Raw genomic sequence first — 16,506 nt, 5'->3', positions numbered from 1 at the left:
TAGTTGTTGTGTCCTGATGGCCGGAGAGACCCTGGAAAAATGGGAGGGCCAGGGGGAATCTGCTGCTCTGCCCTTGCCCACCATCTCTTTCAGGCTCATCCCTTCCTCCCAGGCACATCTCTCCCTGCATTGCTGCAGAGGGAACCCTGAAATCACGGGGATTAACTGGATTAGTGGTGCAGAGTAAGTCTCCTCTCTCTGCCGCTGCAGTATCTGCTGCCTGGGGTGCAGACCTCCCCATTTCCGTGGAGCCTTGCAGAGACACAGAAATTGCTCTTAATGAGCACAGCCATGAACTGGTTTTCATCCCAAAATGTGACACTGTTATTTACATCTGTCAGTGTTGTGCTGAGCTCCCCTGCTCCCTGTGGACACTATCTTCTAAGATGTTTCAGGCAAACGCAGCTGCAATATTCTTTTGCCAAAATGCCCTTTTGACTCAGAGTGTAAAGACCTTCAGTATAGATTTCAGTGGCATGAAAAGGATTAAAAAATGGCATAGTTAGTAATTATAGATAGACCTTTTTTAGGGTAAATTTATGAGAAAAAGATACATGTAAAGGAAGAAGAAGGTGGAGAAATACGCCTGTCCAAGAATAAGAGCAGGTTGTATATTAAAGTGTAGCCATTAAATGTCTTAGAGAACCTTAGCTGTATTGAATAAGGAATTTGAACAAATAGAGGATGGTCTATTCCTAAAAACATTAAACAGAATTTTGTTGCAGTGAACATCAATAACTATTGACCTTTTGCTATCATGAGTCTCCTGAGCCACAGAAACAAGCAGTTAACAAATCAGACACCCACACCAAATGGACAGATCTTCATCCTTCACAGAGATTTCTACTGTGTGAAGATGTATTTTCCAATCTAGATTAAGTCTAGAGGTCCTTAGGAGGCCTGTACTGGTCTTTGGACAGTACTAGAGTTCATGGGATGAGCGGAGGGAGGGAGTGAAGTGTTTTAGGTGGGGTTGAACCTCAGGTCACACAAGGGCATCCAGTGATAGGACAAAGGGGAATGGCTTTAAACTCAAAAAGGGCTGGCTTAGATTAGATATAAGAAAAAGAATTCTTTGCTATGAGAGGAGTGAGGCACTGCCACAGTCTGTCCAGAGGAACTGTGAATGCCCCATCCCTGAAAATGTTCTTGGGCAGTTTGGATGGGACTCTGAGTAGTCTGGTCTAGTGGAAGGTATCCCTGCCCATGGCAGAGGGCTGGAACCAGATTACCTCTGTGGTCCTTTCCAAAACAAACCAGTCTGTATTTCTGTGATACCAAACAGGATGCCAAAAGGTGAGGCATGTTAAAAACATCAAATGTAAAAACGTCTACAGCTGCCCTACTCTTAATCTGTTGTAACAAGAAATATTAAAAAAAAAAAAATTTCAGTATTTTATTTGAATTGGTGGGTAAAACAGGTATTAATTAACAGCTCTCTATCATTGACTACTTTTCAGAATCATGAGTTAGATTTCATTTGATCAACAGGGAACAGGAACCACAAAATTAAATGGTCACATGTTCATGAGGAGATAAAAATATTAATTCTCAGTTCTTCAACCAAGTTATTAGCCTGAGTTGCATTTTTAGCCTGAGACTGCCTATAAACTATATAAAAACATAAATACTTCTGCACATGCTGGCACACAGAGAGGGTGACTTCTGTATATCATTAAGGAACCTTTAATAAATTGCATTTTGGTAGAAGTCAGGGAGAAAGGCTCTTCTCCTGCCAGAGTAGCATGAATTGTGTGTTACATCTGCAGGCCCACAGCAGACTCTTGGCCCTCCAAGTCCATAACCAGAAACCCTTTCATTTGCACCACAAAATATTCCATCTACTTTTCTTTTGGCGTGCCTAAAATGCCCTCTGCTTTTTGACTGTACATTTTAGATGATCTCAGATGCTTCTCCAATCTTACTCAATGTTCACATAGCACTGCTTTGCTTAATATTCAAACCCATCATTTTTTTTAAACACTAGAAAAGTGTAATATTTAGCCACAGAAATATTTTCCTTCATTTCCCTGTATTGTGAGAACCATGATGATTATAGCTGAAAAACTGGAAATTCCACTCCCTTCTAACATAGATGTTTTGTATAATTTTTAGTTAAAATAATAATTAATGGTAAAAGCCAATTGATTTGTTGAAGTTTGCATGATGAAAACATGGCAGGAGAGATGTAATTAGTCTCAGATCTGGCTGCCTTTATTTCCCAACCTGAACAACCAGGGATCTATTTAAAGCCAAGTCAACTAGGACTAACTGTGGGCCTAAGAGTGAGACCTGGCTTCATGGTGAGTTTGATATTCATCTGGAATAAATAGATAGGACTGCACAGGAAAAATGCTGCTGAGCTGACAAGCCAAGAGGAATTGAGGAAAAAAACCTCTCAGTTATTAGGATGTGGGGGAGACATGCTGAGAATTTATATTTCAGGGGAAAAAAAAAGGTGTTGGTAAAACTTTAACCATTGGCAATTTAAATTATAGTTAGAATATACTTAGAATTAATAAGCAGCTCCAGTAATTACTGATGGAATGTTAAATCCAAATATTCATATATTTTAATATCTTCCTTGTAATGAACAAAGGGACTAGTGATATGTTTGGGGATGGAACCAATTCTTTAAATATTTTATATGCTGCAGGGTTGTCAACAGGACAGCATCAGCCTGAGAATCAATTGCAGAATGAACAGCTGTGCAGTACTTTTTTCAGTGATTCAAATAAATTTGCTCTCCATGAATTAAAAAATAATCTGTTCATAAGATGAGAGAGAGTAGAAAAAAAAAATAAGAAATGAATGTCTTAAAATTCAGACTCCTCTAGGTTTGATTTTCTGATGCTTTTAAAATATTGGTCCTTGCCCTTTCCAAAGTTATTTCTATTAGCTATTTTCCTAAGCTTGCTATAAACTGCCAGTTTTCCTCTCTGTTAATTATTAATATGACCTGTTTATGTACCAGTTATCCAGCTAACCATTAATGTCTGTTTACTCATTGATGACCTTTGCAACTACATGCCAGGCACATGGCCAGTAAATGTCAACATTTTTTAATAACCTAAAAAAATACTCTTCATGGCTTATCTACCTAAAGTTTTTCTGATGTGAAAACCAAAATTTAAGTACTGCTTATAATTCACATACATCTGTATAAGGGTTTTGCAGTCAAATGGCACAGTGAAAGTAAAAGAAAAATAAAAAAACTTTACTTAAATTCCTTACTTATGGTTTTGTTTTAAAATACATTACAACAGGAAGAAGTATAGGTCTGGCATGCAGGCGTAATAAAATGCTTCACTAAAAGAATTATTGTAGGTAAACCTTTGTGGGTTTTTCCCTCATAATTTCAGTATTAATCTGAACACAAGCAAGATGTGTCTTCCATGTGCACTACTGTTAGCTAAAGGCTACAAGAGGGACACAATTGGATTAAACCTGAGAGTGGTGACACTAATTTTTACCCACGGTAGCAAACTCTATGTATATTTTTGCTCACCAAATATGCCTAATTTAAAAAGACAAGCAGTAGCCCAGGATGAAAAAGAATATGAGGGCACTTCCCACCCAAATTGATGTAGGTGTAGGATGGCCTCATCCAATCTGCTACAGAGATAAGTGGAATAGGAAGGTTTCTTTTTTCCTTGGTCCACTAACATCCTTTCCTAAAAAAAGCCTTGAAATATTGTCTTTGTGATTATAATTTGCAGGTTGGAAATTGGCTCCCTATTGAAATATTTTCAAATATTATCATCATTCCAGCCATAAGTAATGGTGATGGCATTTACAGAGATTGCAGCTTTGATATATACATAGGTACATGTTCACATTTTCTCGTTCATTGGAGTTCTAACTTCAGTAAAAATTAGGTTTCTATATTTTTTTCTTTTTTTTTTTTTTTTAGTTACAGCCTTGAACACTTGCTGTGACTGTCACTTTATGTTGAATTTATTGTACAGCATGTGAGTTGTAAGGCTGAGGAGCCATCTGTCATAAGCCATTGTATCAGTAATCTCTGAAAAGGTTTGTTTTGGTCCTGGCTGGGAGGTAAGCTTTCTAGATTTGTACCCCCGGTTACAGAGACAATTTGGGCTCAATAGTATTGTTTCAAAGGGGTTTGTCTGCACTGTAACACATTTACTTAAGCCCCGTGCTTCTGTACAGGGTGGTTATACAGTACTTCAAGCATATAAATGCCTTTCAGGTTTTCTGTACTGAATGATAACTCACCTTGTCTTTCTCGGTGAGGTAGGTAATAAATAGAAATCTGGACTGTAACTGAGACATTCTGACTTAGTTAGATCTTCTGGTGTCCTGAAAAAGACAAGTAGACTCAATTACCATGCCAGCAACTACATAAAGATTGTCAAATTAAATCCAAAAACCTATGTTTAAATAACGGTATGACAAAACCTGAAAAAAGGCAAGAATATCAAGCTCTTCTGACATTTTGACCTGGAGTTACAGCACTGTGGAAACAAAGAAAAATATTCTTTAAAATGTGCATTATTAGCGTGAAGGACTGAGAGGCAGGACTTGGTCAAATCCATCTTAGCCCAGAGATAGGGACAAGTGAGGCTGCAGCCATTAATCCAGGCTGTGCTCCTGCTTTTTGCTGTGATAACCACCTGGTTTATTTCTTAAACATGTAAATATATGACTAAAAGGGGGGAAAAAAATTCTATGCTTTCTTGGGGCTGTTTTAAACCAGCACCTTAACCAAGTCACCAAAAGCCTTGTGAGCTGGCCGAGTGTTACACAGAATTATCATTACCCACAGCTGATAGGGAGTTATCCCCAGGTCCAAGCACAACAGCTGTCTAATGGTGTACAGTGACACTGCACACCAGGGCAGAACGTGGGGAAGCATTCCACATCCAATTGGAACCACAGGGAGATCCAAGCAGGAATTTAATTATTTCTTGCTGGAACCTCCTCAGAACATTGACTTTGGCACCCCAGCCTCACAGAGAGAGCTGGAAACTTTAATGAGCCGCAGTTGTGCAGGGAAGGCTTTTCTTTCAGACACCACTGAGAGACAACAACTCAGCACACCTCAGCATCCTCAGGCCAGGAAAGGGATCCAGTGCTGACTCAGAGGACAGGGCATGAGCTGGAGTTGTCAGCACCACTCTTGGCAACATCCTTGGAGATGGCTCATCTAAGCCTGACCTAACTCAACACGACTTCGCTTGTGAGACAAGGCTCAAATATAATATTCCTGTGGGAAGGGGTGTTCTCTGTTCAGCTGCTCTTATGTGCAAAGCAATGACATATTTAATCAGGGTTTCCACCTTCCCCCCCTCCAATGCTTATTATTTATAGGGAGCTGTTTAAATTTTCCAGATAAATATGTATTCAGAGTCTTTCCGAACCATATAATGTGCTCTATAGATCAGAGCAACTCCATTTAAAATTGTTTTTTTTTAAAAAACACAAGGTATAATTTGATAGACGGGAACAGCTCTATTGGTTTCATAGATAGCTGGGCATTTATTTTCTACTATAAAGATCATAATATTTACCCAATGGACCAGAACAGCTCCTTCTTAGCCTTTACTCCCTCTATTATGCCACAATTATTTAAATACAGATTCTGCCTGCATTACTTATTTTGTACCCAAGTGGATGGGGGATCACCTGGGTGAGTGAGTAAAAGGGGCAAGGGTTGTCTCATACAGCCCATCATCTTCTGGAAGTCTGGTTGCAGATCTGGAGATAACAGGGAGTGATTAAGAATGGACTGCTCCCATGACTGTTTTTATTTATAATGTATCACTCATTTCTCTCTCCAGTTCAGTGTGAGAGCAGCTTATTCAGCCATGTGTTCTGTGCAGTGCAGGTGGGAGATATTTTAAATGCCTATATGCTGACAAGGTGAGTGGTTAGGGCATGATTTTGTTATATACATGAATAGATGTGTGTGTGTATAACAAAGCACAAGAATAATTTCCATGTGATTATTACTTTCCTGCTTTATTTTTGTGTGGCCTCAGAAGGCAGGAGCATAAATCCATACTGCAGGGATAGGCACTGCTTTGTTATTTATTTTTGGAGAGGCAGCAGAGTGCTTGATACCATAAGGACTGCAGCAGAGGAGATACATGTTCAGAAGCACTTACTAATGGTATAATTCAAAGTACTTCCTAGTGATATAAAGGGGATGTTTCTGCTGCAGTGGTTTCCTCATGTGTGGGCAGTGCTGCCTTGGAATTTCAAAAACCTTGGGGTTTACTCACCCAGCAAGGAAAATTAACAACCTGAACTACCAGAGTAATCAGTGGGCATGGGCTTGGGGCTCCTCGATGCTAAATGATGGCATTTACACAGATTTTACATGCCCTTTTATATCTCTTAATTCCTTTTCTTAATTCCCATATTTAAAAGAAATTTTAACTGCATCATATTCCCTTATTTTTGACCAGGCCTTATTCTTCCTTTAATTTCTTTTAATAATTTGGTTTTATAATGAATTAATACAGAGAGTCAGATGTAGTCACTACAGAACTAAGAACAAAACATACCCAAACCATCTTCTCTTGTGCTGAATGATATGATCCATCAGGGAACACCCTTCTCTAACTTATTTTTCCAGACTTTGTGTCTCCCTTAGACAGTATGTCAATATGCAGCCATAGAAGCAGAGATGGGCACCACATCTGGTGTATAAAATTTTAGAAAATTTTCTTCATTTTAGAGGTTAACCAAAGATGTTGCATGGTATGATTATATTTTTCACCTACACCCGATGATGGTTGAACTGCAGAATGACCAAACTGTTGAATTTCCTTTTTCCACACTGTGCATTTCATCCGTCTCTGTGACTCCTTTCTCTCACAGCCCCTTTCTTCAAAGAAACTGCCCTGTCAGCAAGTTCTCAGTCCTCTGTCATGGCCTGCTCATGCCTCCCCATAGTCAGCTGGTTCAGTTCCAGCTCCACTACAGGCCTTTAAAAACACAAAATATTTTCTTTCTTCCAGAAACCTAATTCTGATTTATATCCCAGATGAGAAATTCAAAAAAGCATTTGAACAGTGAAACGAAGTTTGGGTTTTGAAGTTATACTGAGTTACAAGAACTGAAATCTCCTGAAGTTCTGGAGCTGTCTAGTGTGGGGTTTGAGTCAAAGGTTTTCTCTGAACAAAACTACTTCAAGAAGTTTTCTTCCTGACTGACAAAAGGAATGGATGGATACCAAATGTTTAAGCTGCAGAGGTGTGCAGACAGTTACAGGAGTGGTTAAATAGTCAATTTAGCAACAGGTTGCTGTTAGAATGCAGCTCTGCCCATACTTACACACTCTTGCAATTTAATTCACCCAAAATCTGGCCAGGTTAACCTGGCTAAGAGCTACTGTCCCTTTGAGCCCTCAGTAAGGGTGATTTTCAGACTGTTCAATGCCCTGACCTGGCTGGGTGTGCATTGACACAGCTGCCATGCAATGGGCAGCCCATGGTGAAGATGAAGATGAGATAGGCAGCAGCTTGGGCACCGGCAAAAAGCATCTGTCAGGTCTGTTTTGACCAGGACAGCACTTCAGACATGGATGTTGGGCCCATCCATTAATGTCTCTCTAAACAGGGTCATTGCAGGGTCTCTAGGAGGGATCTAATTAGAGGTCTGTTTTTCCTTTAAAAGTCCTTGCCTAGTATTTCCCTTACTTTTCCAAACACCCTAAAGTAGACAATACATCACAATAAGGTCAAAGCGGAGGGAAGGGAAAAAAAAAAAAAAAAAAAGATCCCCAACAGCTTCAGAACAATGACAGTTTTCATTTATTATCTGGAAGTCATGTGAGTTTTAAAGTCACCAATCATCATCAAGAGAAGAATGGAGATACATGCTTGACAAGGAAGATGCTGGCTGTGGCAGCATAATATTCAATTTACTGCCAAGGCTGCTGACTTCTGGAGCAATAGGAGAATAAGTGAAATAATTGATTTCTTACCTCGAAGGTAATATGGCATAAGAATTACAGTAGCCATGTTCATTGTCTCTTTTTAAGCAGCTGTCTGGATTCTATATTAGTCCTCTGTAAAAGCAGAAGTTCTTTTAGGCTGTCTTGGAGCCACACCATGAAAACACCCTCTTTCTTAGTATGTTTATTAGGGGTGCAAAGAAAACCTGAAATATGTGCCTACCAAAACCGATTTTTTTTCTCTGCTTGAGATTGCAAACAGCCTGCAACAAAACCTAAACTACCCCTTCGCCACTCTTTGTATTCTGCCCAGCAAAAACCATTTTTGTTGCAGCTTTGAGTGGAGGTCCTTGCAGAATGAGTAGAGGGCATCGGATTTCCTTAACATGACCCTGCCCCATTCCTATGCCTATATATTGTCTATTTAGGGAAACATTCCACTGTCCTTGCTCATGCTGAGCAGCCCTGTAGATATAAATCATGTTGCTGTGGAAGCAGGCACAATTCAGTGTGACTAACGGACCCTTCTGTGCTGATGAACATTAATGGTTGTGGCATCGTCCATCCTCGTGGAGAAAAAGGCAGTGGCACTGCTTGTGGAGTAAAGTGCTACTCACTGGGAGTAAATGCAGCAGCACATCAGCTCTGGATAAGTAAACCACCTGGGGTGGGAATCTGCCAAAGGACAGAAAAGCACTTTACTGAGCTGAATGGTTTAATTAAGTCCTAACTTATATGTTTATATCAATAATTACACTTCACAGTTGGAAGGAGCTGTGAGAATGGTAAGCCACCAAAATACACAGGGGCAGGAGTGTGGTCCTAAGAGTGTGGGACTGACTCTCTTGAAGTACTTGTCAAACATGTTCAATAAGGGGTAGTTTTTAATGCTCAGCAAGGGGTTAAATTTGACAAACTTAAATATTTTCCAAAACAATCTATATTTATTAATGGCTACTACAAAATCCATTTGCCCATAATCAAGTGAAACTTGAAGGTGCTGCCTTTCTTAAGTGCCGACAGTCAACAATATTAAAGTAAATAGTGGAGGACATTCCAAGATAGTATTAACACAATTGATTTATTGATGATTGCACAATGGGAGGTTATCTTTTGTTAATTGACTCTGTAAATAAGCTCATAGGCGTCTCAAGCGAAGGAAAAAAATCTATTGCTACTAGAAAGTCAACAGGGTGAGCTGGCTGTGCCACTCCATAAAGTGTCTGCTCTGCTGTAAAACTCATGGGGCTGGGTAAAGGCTGAGGGGTTTTTCTACCAACGAAACTCATGCATACATGGGAAGGGACACTCCAAATGTTGTTAGTTTGGATTGTCCTGCATGGAAAAAGCAGGAACCATCCCTGGAACGCACAGATACATTTAAGTGGAGTCAATACGGCATAATTAGGTGGAGTCCATAAAGCAGCCAGCTCTGATCTTATACTATTTGGCCTCTCCAGGTGATATATGGAAAATTTCTGTTCCTTCACTGTGACCCACATCTACCCCCTCAGACCTAAGGCTAAATCATTGCTGGTTCATCCAAGCTTTGCTGGTGGGTACCTCCCCATGAAGTGCTTTACAGATATTCAGATCTTATTGTTGCTTCCCTTTGGAGTTCCTTACCTCCACCGTGTTCTCTTCTGATTGGAGCAGGGTATTGCCCAAGTTGTGTAACACTTTTACCATGCCCTTTTCTTTTTATTGCTTGCATCAGAACATTTATGGTGACTGGCAGGGACACTGCTCACCCAACAGCTATGGACTGTCTTGTTCTGAAATGTCTGGTCTTCTTGCCTCAACAGCCCAGTGGAGACTTTTGGTAGAGACTTGGTAGCCTGATTTTTCCACTTTCCATTTTCCTCCCAACACTACATCTTTTTCTCCTTTTGATCTCCCTCTGTTCTTGTCCCCTCCGGTAATCTCATTTTCATCCCACTCTGACCCTGCTTTGACATTTGGAAAGAGCTATAATCAGTCTAAATGTCCTACTTCACTTGGCATAAAATCCAAGAGGAAAAGTCTTTTGCTCCTAATTTAACAGCCCTGAAATGTGAGCAAACATGATTTGTACTTTTGGCAGACAACAGCAGATAGATGGGTAGAACAGGAGCTCTGTGGCCACAGAGCTACTGTGCAGGGACAGCCCAGTAGAACATTTTTATTCCTGATCTGTGAAATGTCATGAGCTTCCAAAGAAGCTGGCTTCTAGTCTGTGATCCTTATGAATCACCTGCACTGACTCATGTTCCTTTCCTATCAACAACCTCAATATACAAAAATCAAACAACCTCTGCCACTTCTCCAGGAGAGCACTCAGATTGTCAGAACAAAGGCCCTGCTGTTTCCTAATCTCAAAAACAATTAAAATATCAGATTAATAAAAATCTTTAAATGCTTTGGCGGATGCGGGTGGAATGCTGTCTGTTTGCAGGACTATAAAGCCTATCAGTTCCCTTGGCATTAAAAGGCACAAGGGAACATAAAGTATCAGAGTTGCTAACAAGACCAAGCATGAAGTCTTGCACTAAAGAAATTTAAAAAAATAGCATGTGTCAGTTGTTGTATGTCTTGTTTCTGGAGCTTCTAGATGTCTCCAAAGCCCAAAGATTACCTCTGAGAGGACAGGGAATTCCCTTCCCTCCTGAGATGTAGTTTCCTTTTTTATCTCCTTCCTCTTGTTCCTCAACACAAAATTGCATTCAGCGCTTCACTTAATGACTGTAATGCCCTTGGTTAATAGGATTTCACTGCAATTCCTACTCTTCAGCTTGACACGGGAGCTCGGTGTGCATCTAGTGTTAGCTGGGTATTTTAAAGTGCTGTCTGCCTGGAAACAGCATGACAGTCGATTCTCCCAATATTCTGAGTAGTAATCCTTGGAATTACCCTGGATCAGGCAGAAGTGAAGATTTCATCTAGAGGACTCAGATTTCTCTGCTGGGATCACAGCTCATGCAAAGATTAAAGGCCATATCCACAAAGATATTTAGGCACTTCAGTAGGAGTGAGGTGTCTCAATACCTCTTGTGGGACTGGCCTTAGCCCCATTTAGCTCACCTGCCTGACAGCCAAGAGTCAGAGCTCTGACCTTCAAAATGGATGGGAAATGCCCGCTGATTCCTGTTAAAATAGCTGCAGGAATTTTTTTGGGGATTTTAATATTCTGGAAAGAAGTCCTGACTAAAAGGAAGCCCTTCTGGATCCTTCAGTTGAGAGAAGGAATTATGAACTTTCTTTTTCTCCCTGTTTTTTACAGTTCAGGAGAAGGCAAATTTCATATTTTCCTTTTCAATCATTTGATCTGTTGTGACCCTTCCTGTGCACTTTGTGACACCAAAGTGCTTTTCCATTCTTCGTTGCATTGCTTTGGGATCTATAAAAAGAGCAACAGTGTTGAGGGATTTCTGTTTCATCCCTGTCACCGTCCCAGGAAGATTAGAGCTGTGGAGGCTTAGAGTTAGGCTCATACTTCCCTCTATCCAAATGCCTGGCTCAGAGATAATGGCCTTTGTTTAGGAGGCCTTAATATTCCTGAGGCAGCACCCAACACGATGAGTTTCCCCATTTCCTCTCTCCCTCGTGTTTGGTACACCCGTCCTCGTACGGATCCCGTAATCCAAGCCATCCTCTGGAAGCACCAGTGGCTCCATTTACGTCTTTGCCACCTTTTCTGAGAATGTGTTCATTTCATTGATCCCATGTTTCAACGCAGCAGTTGTCCCTGCCATTATTCTTGACCTAATCATAGCCCCTGGGGCTTGACGTGTCCCATGGCCACGGATGAGCACATGGGCAGAAACTGCCGCGCAGCCCTGCCCACTTCAGATCCATGAGAACGGCCCGCGAAATTCCTGCCAGGTCCAGTTTCTTCTGAGCAGCCAGGGCCAAGATAGTTGTACTTCATAATCTGCTGGAATGCTTCTTTAGCTGGCTTGGCATGGCCAGTCCCACAGAGGGAAGAGGGGGGAGAGGATGTGCTCCAGCCCTAAGATCAGATGTCGGGCACAGGTGCTGGCAGCGGAGCAGCGCCGCAGCTCCGGAATGAAATCGCAAGCTGGACCTTCTGAAAGCAGCCCAAGATTGTGTATCATGAGTTATGAGGGCAATATAAAATGGAAAGCTTGACTGCATCTGTTAGTTAAAAATTGCTGTGAGAGCTTGGGAGGCCACGAGCTCAGTGTATTAGTGAAATCTCGAACAGGGTGGCTGTGCTTTACCTTCCTAATTAAACACTCTCTTAGTTTTTGTTGCCCAGGTTAATTTTTATTTTCCCTTTCTCTCACTGACACAGATTATCACCATCGATGGAGACATCTATTCACGATGTAAAGTCTGAATCTGGATTTGTATCTTACTCTCTCCCTCAACTGTTGTAATGTCCTTTGACATGGAGCCACTGTTCGTTGTCCCAGGGGTCACATGTCTGGGGAATTAAAGAGATCTCCTCTCACAGTGAGCAAAGTTTTAGTTGACTGGAGATACGTGTTGAAGGAAAGTCAGTGCCTTATTCTCAAATGTGCCAAAAGCCTACGTAAATACCAATCCTGAGCATCCAATTTTGTATTTTGCAATTGAAGAAGGAGTTCTGCACACAGATACAGAGCACATGCAACCTTTTGCACTTTCATTTTGATAGATGCATTTTTATTTTTTTTTTTTTTCTCAGGGTCTGTCTGGTCACAGAGGTTCTGCTGTGTGTTATTTTCTCATCTTGTATCACAAGTGAAGTATCTGGGCCTGTTCCCAAGCAAATGAATGTTAGACATCTCCTTGGCTTTCAAAGGGCAATGTCAAACCTAAATGAGGGAGAGGTAGGATGGTGCTGGGATGAGGCACTCCTAAAAGCCTCTTGAGTGACCCAGGAAGGAACATTTGTAAGTGCTCCTCTTCCCTCTAAGACACTAATGAGTCAGTCCTTAATCACAACTGCCTTATGCAGAGCACTGCCCTCCTGACATAAGGACAAGCTTCACCTCTGCAGACCTTTAAAATGAGCCCTCTAGGCTTTCCTTCTTTTACAGGAGATAGCTGACCCCAGTGACCTTACTCCTCTCCAAATTGTGAGCTCATCCTATGGATGTGAGGGTATACAGCATTCCTTCCACTTCCTGTCTTAAACCCTGGCCTCAGCCTTAGCACAGGCTGCCCGGGAGGTGGCCGTGTGTCCTGCTCCTCTCCCAGCACTGTCACTGCTCCTGTCATGGCTGGAACAACACTTTTACACAGGTTCCACATAATATTTTGCGGTACGTGGAGAACTATGGGTCATTTTGAGATAAAGGCAACTGTATAAATGGAATTCCTTATTGTTAAGTCAATAAATAATGCCAGAGTTGTCTCCTTGCTGTCAGACATGCTGATTTTCACCTTGGTTGCCACATGATCAGCGTGGGCTGATTTTTCCATTTCCAATGCCGAATACCCTTTCAAAAATTATTCTTTTAGAAATTTTAATGTTGGACAAATGTTTTCAGCACAAGAGGGGCCTTGCAGAGTTGAAAAGGGAAACTTGCCTTCCTAAAAACTCATGGCTGTTGTGGCTACTATGCAAATCTCTTTATCCAATCAATCAGACATGAAATAAAATACACTGACCTGATGCTTGGCTAGCATGTAAATTCTTAGTCACATGAGGCTTGGGGAGTTACAGTGCAGAAGAAGGAGTTTTCATTCCCCATTTGTAAGATGATATCTGCTGGGCTCATTAAACGAAAATATTTTGGGGCCTGTGTCTTGCAAGGTAAACTTGCTCTATTGTGCAGAAGAACATTCACTGAAATAGCTAACATGGATCATCTGATGACATTAGCTTTGTAAGTAATTTCCATGATGTCAAGGGTACACTGGAGATTAAAGGGGGATTAAGGCCTACTTGCACAGTCAAAGCATCACAGTAAATTGACTTGACTTGGCAGGCAGCACCTAAAGTTGGCAAGTTTTCACTGACTAATCATATAAAATCCAGGTTTGTGGTGTTAGTTGGACTACACTCTCACAGAGGCCAGGAAACGTTAAGCTCTCAAGGTGGGAGGTTTTAGGAGGAAAAGGGAGGGGAGACTGACGAGGAGACTTTTGTAATGTCAAGGTGCCAAAGTTAAATAACGACCCTGTTTTACTGGAGAAGGCTCTGCCTTCCAAGAGCAAGCTGGTTGGATTTCTACCCAAAGGGCTTTTCCTCCAGCAAAGTTTATTTTTTCCCTCCCACTTGCTGTCACAAAATGCAATCTCCTCTTAAAGGATCAGACCCTGCACAGGAACTTCACTGAATAAAGATGAGTTTATATTTTAAAAAGGAAACAGCTGGATTGCAAAAGCAAGGGAGGTAGGCAGCTCTAGTTTCATTAGCTAAGGGAAACTCAGGGCCCCAGAGGAGAGCAACTGGGAGAGCAGCCACGACAGAGAAAAAAAAAAAAAAAAAAGGAAACAGAAGATCATAAAGAACTAATAATGAAAAATGGAAAGTGAGAATGAGCCAAGAAAAACATGCAATAAATAGATTTAAAAAGAAGAAGTTGTGGAGGGAACAGAAGTGTAAAGCAACCAGGCAGGAAAAGAGCAGGGCAGAGAGTATGGATTTTCTGGAAATAAAATAAATAATTCTGAGAACTCTCAAGAATCTGATGAAAAACTGGAAGCATCTCATGGCTGATCTTTTGATCTGCAAACTGGTGGCCCTTTCAATATGAAAATGAAGGAGGAGCACTGTGTATAATTGTCCAGCAATTTGTTTGCTGCTTCCGCTGGGAAAAACAGAGCGGATTTGGCCAGGCAAGAGAGTCCAGACTCCATCCATGCTGATGAATTAGGGCCCTCTAAGAGCAGCTTATAAAAAAATGTATCTCATGATTGTTTAGAAGGATCCAGTCAACTGTTTATCTGTGCAGTAATCACTGGATGATGAGTTGGAGGTAACCTGGGTGTGGGACTGTGCACAGCAGGAGTCTCTGAATGGTTTCAGATGAAGGAAGAGTAGAGATTGAAGGAAGAGGGGGCTAGGAAGAAAAACAGATACTAGTCTGTCCTTCGTCTTGAAATCTGTTCATTGTGATAAAATATATAAACACGGCCAGGACTTCATAGTCCAAGGGAAAACAGATTTTTTTTTGGCTGCCCTTCAGTTAGATCCGTAATAATCCTGCAGGTTTATGTGGTTTGCAGACGACACTTTGCCCAACAGAAATGGTGCTATTCTTTAAATTGTGCTGTGCTCATTAGGTTTTAATGGGAGCAGTTGTTTAAGGGGTGGGTGGGGGCGGGAGGGGGAATGCACTTGGTGATGCATAGTGGAATGTACATTAATCTTGTTAATGACAACACAGTTAATGGCTGGCAAAACATTACTTTTGAATTAACCTTTCTCTTGTGCAGGCTCTACTTGAGAAACAGAGCCAGGACACCGAAGATACAAGGAAAGTGCATGAAGACAGGGATACAGGATTTCCTATGATTTTATGTTGTTCTTAATTAGGAAGCATATTGGCAGCAAATGCTAACATGTGTTGGGATGTTTAGCTGTAGCCAAATAAATGTTTTCTATTACAACTCTGAATACTTTGCCTAGCCAGAGCCCATGCTGTTCTGTTCATGTCTTACAAAATCCCTTTATAAGTCATTTTGGGGGCCAATTTTCTGTTGGCTTATGCAGCAGAGTTACTTTGAACATATGTATACTCAGACTCCAGAAGGGTCGTTGTCCTCACTTTTTTTAATTTTTTGTTTAATTCTATTTTTTTTGAGTGATAAATGGGGAAGCCCTTCTTATGAAATCCTTCTGTAATCCAAGTAAACAATAGCCTATACTGAGCATGCTCATTTAAAGCAAAAAATCCAGGGAATGGATATAACTGGTTTTCTCTGGTCACATGTTCACACATAGGCTGAATGAAAAATCCATAATGAATCGTTTATCTGATATTTAATCTCTTTCTCCTGTTTATGAATGGTCTGCAAATAATCAGCTGCTTGCTTTTTTTTTTTTTTTTTTCTGTTTATCATTTCAAATTATTAGTTAAATAATTTCTGATCTGGCCTGAGGGTTATTTGAGAACACTTTGCTTTGAGTATTCACAATTAATAACTCCTGTTAGTTCACTGATGTAAACACAGAACTAGAGTCTGACTTGAGTAGTGTAAGTCATTTTTGTGCAAGTAGAAACTTAGAGGTTTATATTTCCATATGTACTGCCAATTTTACTTTAATTGTTAATTTTTCTTGAGGATCTAGCCACCTGTAGGTAGGAAATATGATTTGTGAAACTTCTGAGTTTCAGTCTTGCATGATCAACTTATTCTAGTTGTGATAGAAACATTCTCAAACCCCTTTCTGCTAGAGGGGGAAAGAAGGTGCTCAGGGACTGCCCATAAAATGTTGTGTATGAAAGACAATGAACAATGGAGCTAAAAATATCTCCCAACCTTAAAACTATAGCAGTTGTTCTGGGTTGCTGCAAATATCAATTTATGGCGAAAAAGAAGGAAGACAAGTTGCAGTATTTAATTACTTGTGAATATGATTAGCTGCTTGAAAGTGTAGGGACCATATCCTATCAAAATCTGTAGCATAAAAAAACTCCTTG

The sequence above is a fragment of the Zosterops lateralis genome, assembly GCF_965231275.1.
Source record: "Zosterops lateralis genome assembly, chromosome: 13".
NCBI lineage: Eukaryota > Metazoa > Chordata > Aves > Passeriformes > Zosteropidae > Zosterops > Zosterops lateralis.
The sequence above is the reverse complement of the archived record's forward strand: the minus strand, read 5'-3'. Positions refer to the sequence as shown.